Raw genomic sequence first — 8,649 nt, 5'->3', positions numbered from 1 at the left:
TTATTTACGCCCTTAACTCAATAATGCTACATTTCTAAAATTCTTTTAATGTCTTACCAAATTTCTGCTCATTGACAGGAGTTAAACACTTTCTACATTGTTTAAGGGAGAAGGGGCGTTAAAAGTGCGTTATTATAAAGTGAAGGGGACAAGGCATTGTCTGCATGAACATCTTTAGTGATTAGATTTGTGAGAAAGGGCAAAGCACACGTGGGCTATCTGCCAAGAAAGAGTGTCTCCCGGAAGGACTTTTACAGGGAACTGGTCCTTAGTTAGATGATAAACACATGGCCAGCACGTTGGTCAGGCGCGAACCCATTACTAACCAGCATCTAGTGGTTTTATCCACGTGGTCATTGGTGGACCTTTTTTAGTGACATAGAATTTGTTCTTATAAGCCTACTTACAACTAATGCGAATAAACTGCAAGTAGAAAATATTTGCAGACCTTCAACTTCAGGGATCTACAAATTATTGTATACGTGAAGGGGAGAGAGTTTGCCATTGTATATCATTGTACACAACAAGCAGGGACGGTCAAAAGTGGCTTAAAAACAGTACAAGCAATTAATGGACAACGCCTAACAACACACTCTCTACGAACGTAACCTAGAGAACTCTATGAACAATACACTTACAATGCGCTGAAACTTAGAACAGCATGTTTTATAGTATATAAACTAGCGTATATCATCATCATCATCATTTTAATCAGTGTCACTTGTACCCGGAAGAGTACAGTATTTTCGAAATAACATTTCACTTCCTAATTCCCTATTTACCAATCTATTACAGTTAACTATCGCTAACTAGTTCATAAACTATTTATAGTATGACGTCGTTATTCTAGTTTTTGTAATTTGAAACTGAATTTACTGTAATACAGTAATACTTGTGTAAACCGGAGTCGCATCGTACCGAATTATTTTTTCCGTTTAGGCAGCTTTTCGTTATATTCGGGTTCCGTTTAAGACAGGTTTCATTGTACTTTCAGTACATAAAGTAATAGAATTTTATTTCCTCTTTCTGATAAGAAAATTATAAAACAAATTGAATAAATATGAAGGTTGTTTTGGCATACAAATTCGTATTCGCGCACGGATTTTATATAATTTATATGCTAATACAAGAGAAAAACGTGCTTTAAGAGCATTTAAAATTTCTTTTATATAATTATTATTCGTATTTATTTTCCAATTTTGCCAAATAAACATTAATTATATCTCGAATCACGGATCACCTTCAAACAGAAAATCCATTAAAAATGTATACAAGTTCAAACTACATCGAATTGTATTAAATTATAATGTAAATATTGTAATAATTCTATATATAAAATGGCATTCGAACCCTTTGTGGGTGGCCGAGACGGTTATGAAGTCAACCTATCACTCTAGGGAACCATTTTGAAATACAGTAAAACTTGTCTTAAATGGAACTCGAATAAAATGAAACGGAAAAATTCGATACGGTAAAGGTTTTACTGTATTACTGTGGAGGGATGCGTTCATCAATGTATATAGTCATAGCCTCATTCAGGCAACGTCCGACCGCAGATGCATCCTTGGTTCCGTATTGGAAAAAGTGAAGGTTTGATTACCAAAAATCTCGGGGGAAGTTGGCCAAATCTGGTGGGAAAAGTGCTGACATGGGGGTAAAGCTTGTTAAGGACTTGGCAACATGATCTAATATCAATTGTGTATAAAGACTACGCTGCCATGGGTGACGTTTACCTTGGAACCAGTAGTAATAACGGTAGAATTTTGGCGAACACTCAATTCGTATGATGAATAAGACCACTGAACTTACTCGAACGCAACACAATAAAATCAAATAGACAAACCACACAACACTGATAGTTTGTTGCAGGTTCGCGGGTTGGCCGCGTAAAATTTTTCGGGTTTTCTTCGTGTCTAACGCCTAAATGAGGGCCGGTTACCCGTACGAAGTTCTCTCGGGAGACATTACCTCTTGACAGGTCGTCCATGTGTTGCAGTATCCCACCAAGACAACCTCCCCAGAATGATCAGTACAGGTAGACGTAAATAAATTATATCAGGTGGGCGGACGAGTGGGTTAGCAGTCACCCTTGCCCCATTAGCTTTACCAGATCCTAAAATTTAAGGTTTTCAGAATTTTTTTGGGGGGCTGTTTTCCTTCGGCCTATCCCCTACTTAAGTAAACACTTCACTTATTAGCCAGAAACTATATACCCCGAAGGTGGCCCGAATGTAAGTGATGTTTAACTGTATTTAATATGGAGTTCGTACAACGCCCTATTTCGCAGAACATATATTGGATGGTAAACAACAAGCGACTATAATTACAAATATACATGACTAATTTTTGGTTGTCGTATTTCAATGCACAGTAAGCCTATACAAAGATATTAAACCTCCATTTCTATGAACGCCCTTTTATGACAGTGAATTATAGATTTTATTTTATTTTTCTATAATTCAACACCATTGCAGACAATCGCAAAACAATTTGAAATCAGTTATTTATTTCTAAAAACCATTATACAAACTCAATGTTTTGATTTTTGTAAGTTATCTCCTTGTAACTGTCATTGGGTCATAAGGCTTCTCTCGTGTCGCCATTTTGTTTTGTTTTTCCCCAGTTCTTCCGTATACCTACGCTGTCGATTTATAAATAAAACGATGGTTGATTAATTATTTTAATAGTTGATTTAGTTGAATATAAATATATTAAGTTGTTATTAACGTGGAATACAACTTAATCGAGCGTCTAAGAATCATCTTTCCTTTTTCGTTTGTTTTTAGATATGCCATTATTAACATAAAAAAATAAATTAAATAAAACTTCTTTTGCTTTCATAGCTTAAGAGCGATGCATTGAACTACTATTAAAATTTTTCAGAAGGAAACCATTTCTATATAGCGATAGAATACAACCTAAGCACTCCTCCTTTCGTGATTGGTCCAATAACGCGACGTAATTGTTAATTTGAAATTCAAACTAACAATGAACTAACTTCAATGAAATTCAAAGTAACCAATAAGGCATTTTTTTACAATGTATGTAGCGTATAAAATCAAGAATTTTTCTATCCCTTTTCAATTCAATAAATAAGAATTTGTTCATTTTTCTGGAATTATGTAACAAGATGTAGATCAATCGATAAGGATTGATGACGCAACACATGGAAAATTAGTTAAAGAAAAACACGTGGGATCTGTCAAGGCACTTTTCTTTGACAGATCGCCCTTGTGTTGCGTTGCCGTAGGCTACCTTAACACGTGTTCCGGACTTGAGAACACATGGGATAAGTCAACGTAACACAAGACTCCTGTTGAGATGTTACACACGTGAAGAAAGCTGACTGAGGTCGTAAAGGCAGGCCTAATTACGTCTACAAATACAAACACTACAGCGTAATGTATGTAAAATCAGTTATCGTTAGAAATAAGAGCTCGATTGTCTCACCAAAAGAAGTATTGTTCAAGTATTAAGAAACTGTAAAGAAAATAACTTAAATCAGAAGGGAAAATAAATAAAATTAAGAAACAAACAATATCGAGAAGTAAAATATAGATTTAACAACGATTCTTTCACCATTTGAGAAACTAAAGTGTGTTTAATTACATTACATTAATGAAAGTATTTTAAAAAAACAATTAAAGGTTAAGAGGTGCGAGAGAAATTATAAAATGATATATTTGCACTTAACGATAACCTTCAAACGTCGTGCTAGTGCGTGTTATACGCCGACGAAGACCCTTCAAAATATCAATAAGTGACATTTAAGATAATTGCCGTTTACGGAAATAACATTAGAGAATAAAAAGTATATTTTTTACTTTTTATTATGAGGCATTGTGTTGTAAATTTTGCTTTGTTTTCTTCTAATTTCATTAATTAGTTTTCTTTACAGATTTTTTTTTTATCATTCTGTATACAAACGGTTACAAATAAAGTCATCGTGACTTACTATAAAGGGGACTTGGAGAGCTTGAAACAGGCCCGGGGTGAACCGGCTCCCTTTAGACTTATTTTCGAAGAAATGAAATACGTAGAATGTTTCATTATTAATAAAAAGCATCCTTAAAGATTATTTTCTATTAGTAAAAATAAAGTTAATTTTAAAGGAGTTGAAATCAGTACAGGTCCTAAGTTTTAGGAGAGGGGAGCCATTAAAAGGCCCCAGCTCCTCCTTTCGACGGTCCTTGTTATATTCGGTGGCGCGTTATGGATCTCGGAATCTTCAAAGAAAGTAAATTTCGGAGATCCTTAAATTGTAATTTAGAGAATCGTCAACTTGTAAACAAAGAAAATAGCTAGAACAGTATCATACTACTACTTTTCTGACAGAGAAGTTATTTGACCTTGACACAGGGCTAACAATGTGTTAGTTGTGTACATTGCCAAGAGGCGTAAGGTAAGGACAGCAAACCAATCGAAATTTATTTGTGGCGCCCTTAGAATTGAAGCCAATAAACAAATATACTTTATGCCCGAGGGATAACGCGTCATTGGTTATAACTACGACGTAGTAGTTATTGCAACACCTGGTTTTTGCGAAAGTTGTTTGTTTCGTTCAATAACACTACTGTCAATCATTTCTCATTTTTATTTTATAAAAACAGTAATTACAGTTAACAACCGTGTAAATAGAAACAATATAACAAGAATGAGAATCAAAACCCCGACAAATTAACCATAACTAAACTCTAAACTGTAATAATATAAACACGTAATTGTTAAAATTACGTGTTTATATTAACTGTAAAATAACTGTAATAATATAAACACGTAATTGTTAAAATTGAATATCAAGAACATAACATAATCGCTTTTCGTATTTCTTAATCTAGCTCTCAACAATTTACCACAATGGCACGTTATCCTATGGGCATAAAGGGCAATTGCCAGGGCCCCCACCAACAAGGTCCTAATCTTTCAAAAGAAAATACTTACTCCAAAAAATTCCCCCGAAGAAGTGTCCGAAGTCAACACTGTACATGGACCCCCGAAATTCAAATAGCCCGGGGCCCCACGAAGCAATAACGCGCCGCTGTACGGATTGTATTATTGGGTCCGTTCCTCACCACTCGGCCGTCCTCATTGTGGACCTGGCCTAAACTCTGATGGGTATAGGGGAAAAAAAGGCCTCTTAGTACCACAGGGAAGAAAGAGTTAAAAATATATCTTGGTTAAATAGATTTTGGGTCCCCTTATATTATATTTGCCATTTACGACGATATAAAATTTAGCTCTTTTTTTTTGAATTTACGAAGATTCCTCGAGGTATAACGTGCATATAACACATACTGTATAACGTAATCGTTACGTCGGTGACTAGACATCCCCTAAAGGAATGTAACCTTCCGAATTTTAATGTATTTCTATGGCGTAATTGACTGTAAGTAGACCCTTATTCAGAGATGGCCGAATGATAAGGAACGGGGCCTAAATTTTTCCAGGTCATCGTCTGAGAAATTCCTGATGATCCAAACAGGATTCGAAAACGAGTTTCCAGAAAAGAAAAGAATAACCTACTTTCTCGAGTAACGAATACAAAGGGCGGCCACCCTATGTAATGTACTGTACATAAAATACAAGATGATCTAATGGCATTATTTGAAAAATATGTAAATCTAATGAAACGTATCACAATTACTTTTTCTTCATACAATTTAGGATTCTGTTAATTGTACGATGTTCTTATAACTAGTTTGATGTTGAAGAAAGGAAGACAAGATGGTCGGAGACGCTAATTTTGTGATTGGTAGAAGAGCAATCACAAAATCCTTTGTAGGCTAACTGAATTTCTATCTCTAACACATGGGCACATTGTTTCCCACTTTATTCCATCATATTATTCTTAATAACAACAGAGTCTTGACGATCATCTATGTGTTTCCCTCCATTGGGGAAAATTTTTGAAATTCACATAACTTCCAGTTTAGGCCGGAAGTTCGTATATAGTTAATCGGGCCCCCTGTTCCCTAAGCTTTCCATATCTGATCTTGACTTTCGTTTATTTAACACTACTCTCGAGATTAAGGAAGGGCAGACATACAGATAAGTAGACGGACCGAGGACAGCGAAAATTTATCGGTTTACGATTTTTTCAAATTGCATCCCAACAATAATCTTTTATGCGTTTTTTTATACATTGTGTTTTATATGAGGGTGTATTTATTTCCGGGATTACCCTCCGAAAGGCCTTGGCCAAGGGGAACCACTGAACACAGGAGCCAGTTTGTCATAGAAAGTCGTCTTTGGTCCTTCCTTTGGCAGATAATCCATGCGTTTTATATTGCCTTATCCTATAAATTTTACACCCTTTGTTGAAAAAGGAAGCATTGTGCGTTAGTCGAAGGGTTGCGCCATCTGTGGAGTATTAATTAAAAAGTTTAATAAAGGTGGTAAAAGCCATGTGATTGTTACTAACACGATCTCGTGTTCAACACTTCTAAGATAATACAACACGGTTTCACAACAAATTAAAAAGTTTATACCTGCACCTACGATTTTCTAGGGCCTATAGATAGCGATGTAGAACAAATCTACACGGTAAAGTTGACCTCCTTTAATTTAATTTGAGAATCTCTTCCTTTGGGTTGTGAACAATTTCGTCTGGTTGGATGGTGTAGATCCACCCACAATGGAACGTACGGCGGTAAAGACTTCGGCCTATCATTCTGAGGATCCAGATTTGTCCCGATCAGGAATCTGAAGGATTTATCCCGATATGTCGATCACCACCCCGGTCACTTTCGCTGTGGACCTAATCGAACCAGTGGCGTAACGTAGTGGGGGCGGCAGGGGCGGTCCACCCCGGGCGGCATTTTTTTACAATAAATAATAATAATATCTTGTAAAAATTTGAACCATTTCATTTCATATTTTTGTAGCACCTACGATTCGGACCGATTGAAATGAGTACGGAATTTTTTATTACTTATTCTGTAACGAAACTGGGGAATCCCCTTTCTTTAAATGAATGTATAATAATGACATCTTGCTCGTTGTAGCGACTGTCAACACCGTCTGTACTGACTTGTAGGGATTTCCCGTATTTTATTTAAGGGGGCGACATTTTAAGGTGGCGGCGAAATTTTAAGGTGGCGGGCCACTGAATCAAACACTTGATGGGCTTTTCTATTGTTAACTCTTTGCGTCCTGTGGGCAATAAGAGGACGTTTTAGCAAGTCCATTATGGATTCGACCAAGCCTACAATGAGGCGGCAGGATGGTGAAGAACGGGGTCCGACATATCCATACGCTCTGGGGGACCCGGGATCGAATCCGAACGGGTCGAATAATCCCCAGGAATTTTTCGGGGGGTGGTCCGTTCGGATATGTCGGGCCCCGTCCCTCACCACCCGGTCGCCCCATTGTGGGCCTGGCCGAACCCATAATGGGCCTACTAAAAGAGGCCCTCTTAGTGCCCACAGGGCGGAAAGAGTTAAAAAAAAAAAAAAAAAAAAAAAAAAAAAAGACATATCCATACGGACCACTCAAGGACGACGCCAGCCAATGGGTAAGGGGGGGCAAGATGATGTAAATTGATAGAGGATATGAATTGTATGTAGGTAAAATAGAAACGATTCATAAAGTTTTAATCATTTACTATGTACCGGAAAAGAAATATCTCAAATAAAACATTTTCTTTAACTTACAAGAAGCCTAAGAAGATTATTTTAATTAAAACTTAGCATTTAAATAACTTTTTCGAATTTCTAGGGGAGGGCAACTGCCCCTCTGCCCCTCCCCCTGGCGACGCCCTTGGGACCACTTCGAAAAATTCCTAGGGTTTTTATGATCCCGGATCCCCCAGAGCAGTAGGGATCAGATTTTAGTCACTCGGCCGCACGGTCGTCATCAATGATGAATATGATTAAACAATAATTAAATATTCAAACGTTTGGAAATTTTAATTTAAAAATAAGAATAAAATGTTTGGATCTAACGATTTGAACGCGATTTATTGCATTTCGAAAATGAGAAAATGTCAGTAGCCTTTCAGACTTCTACTAGATGCTTTCCAACGTTTTCAACAAATAATGTTGCCAATTTTCACTAAATAAATAGTTAGTAACTTATAAAAACTAGGTTACAAACTAAATATCCACTGAAAAGTTGCCAAAACGTTCTCTTTAAAGCATTGCTAATTGCTACTTCATTTTGAATAACTTTTCACTGTACTGTGAATTCAACAACACTGAAATTAAACACGGAGAAAGTTTCGACCTAAATTGAAAGTAATTCACACAAATAAATGAACGGCAGAGAAGGAGAGGATTAATGGCATAATATAATGCAACTCTTGGACGTTCTTCCAAAGTGGTGCTTTCTTCCCGGAGGACTTTCTATAGGAAACTGGGTCCTATTTAACTCCTCACTGTCAGCCCATTGTTCAGGCACAAATCCATGATTAGTATATAGTTCTTTTATCCATTCGTCCACTGGTAAGCTCGAAGTATTCGAACTGATAACTTATTTCGGGCAATTTGGATCCGGACAATATTTCGTGTTCCTTCATCCGTTCTATCCAATCTCATTGCAAATCACATCTGTCCATTTTTAATTGCAAAGCAAAAATCTTATTAAAAAAAAAAAACGTAGTAAAGTGAAGAGTGGGCTACTTATCACAGATACAATATTTTAAGAAAACAA

This window comes from Centruroides vittatus, unplaced genomic scaffold, assembly GCF_030686945.1.
Source record: "Centruroides vittatus isolate TY-2023 unplaced genomic scaffold, ASM3068694v2 contig_1112, whole genome shotgun sequence".
Classification (NCBI taxonomy): domain Eukaryota; kingdom Metazoa; phylum Arthropoda; class Arachnida; order Scorpiones; family Buthidae; genus Centruroides; species Centruroides vittatus.
Note: the sequence above shows the minus strand (reverse complement) of the source record.